At 33.5% G+C, this 1,432-nt stretch overlaps 1 long non-coding RNA gene across 1 annotated transcript; it reads right to left on the minus strand.

Moving 5' to 3' along the window:
* Positions 1-156: 156 nt before the first annotated feature.
* On the minus strand, positions 157-1,391 carry LOC111786838. Its single transcript, XR_002813832.1, has 2 exons — positions 646-1,391; positions 157-518 (listed from the first exon to the last, which is right to left on the minus strand). It is a non-coding gene; the product is annotated as an uncharacterized LOC111786838 (long non-coding RNA).
* Between the last annotated feature and the right edge of the window lie 41 nt (positions 1,392-1,432).

Genomic DNA, 1,432 nt, shown 5'->3' on the forward strand with positions numbered 1-1,432 from the left:
AAAAAAAAAAATGAATGGATGATAACTAATGTGAAATTTTATATTAGTATAAGAGTTAGCACCCCTACATGATAACAAAAATCAATTCAATGAAGAAATAGAACTCTGGTAAATAATGGATATAATTTCAAGAAAATGATCATTAAAGGTTTGCAATCAGCATAAGTTTCGTTTTTCATTCAAAAATCAGAGTATAAACTACAATATTTTAGCCTGGAACATCTCAATAGTACATTCTGTTACGTCTTTGACTAAGGATAAACAAATAAAACCAGGCATGAAACAGTGTCCTACATAAGTTTCCCCTCACAGTGAGAGTAAGAGTAATGATGCAAAGTTGCAATTCGCAAGTCCGACCAGTCACCACTCACAATACAAGAGGGCTAAGGATTACAAGAATCACCAGATTGAATATCCTTCTCCAGCACTTGTGGTGTAACAAAGAAAACTCTTTTACTTTTCCAAAAACATGCTCTTTTTGTAGGATTTATCAGACCTGTCATGTCAATGGTCCATTCCTGCAATAAGTTTGATTAGACAGTCTTTGAATATATGTTAATCGTTCAAATTAACAGAATAAGATATCTAGAGAAAGACCACTGATCCATCAAACCATTTTGTTGAACAACGAGTTTACCGCCGTACTTGTGGTATTCCCACAATATTATGGCATGCTTCTATCTGTTGCAAGACCAGTGGTCGAGAAGGAGCAGTAAATACTATTTTTCCTGCAAGCAATAACTAGGAAAAGATGTCAATGTCTTTTAATTCACAGATGTATCAGATAAATTCCAAAAAGCATCTTCATGCTAACAAAGGATTTATAATTTCAACCACATGCATTATATTCCATATCATTGTGCTCCATAGTTCGCTTAGGTCTGATTGAGGTTGGGCCAGCGTGAACAGAATATTTTCCTTTCCTTTTCTTCTATATCTCTCTTTCCTTTTCGTGCGTGTTAGAGAGGGGTTGGGAGGCATTAATGAAAAGACAAAATGTCTCAAGAATATGTATAAAGTTTTTTTTAGTTCAACAAATGTGGGATGAGGGAATTTGAGCCTCTTGACTTTACCTTTCAGTCCATTGAAGAGAGGAGATAAAAGGATATAAACTATATCAATTTAAATCCTAAATCCTTTATAAGTGATCAACTTTTACCATTTTTTAGCATTTATAACTATTTTCATTTTATTCCATTTAAATTCAACTCAAAATCCTGGCTATGGTGCTTGGCTTTGTTGTATCAAGCGGCTTGGTTTTTTGATACATTTGTTTTGTGGAGGCACCAATCCAGACTTTTCCTCTTTCCTTTTGGTTGGTTTTGTGGGCAGCTTACTTTTGTCCTAGTATTTTTCTTTGTGGTTGGTTGGTTGGTTAATTGTTTTGTAGCCTATTTGGTTTTTTTTTTTTTTTTTTTTTTTTTTTTTTTTT

This window comes from Cucurbita pepo, unplaced genomic scaffold, assembly GCF_002806865.2.
Source record: "Cucurbita pepo subsp. pepo cultivar mu-cu-16 unplaced genomic scaffold, ASM280686v2 Cp4.1_scaffold002991, whole genome shotgun sequence".
NCBI lineage: Eukaryota > Viridiplantae > Streptophyta > Magnoliopsida > Cucurbitales > Cucurbitaceae > Cucurbita > Cucurbita pepo.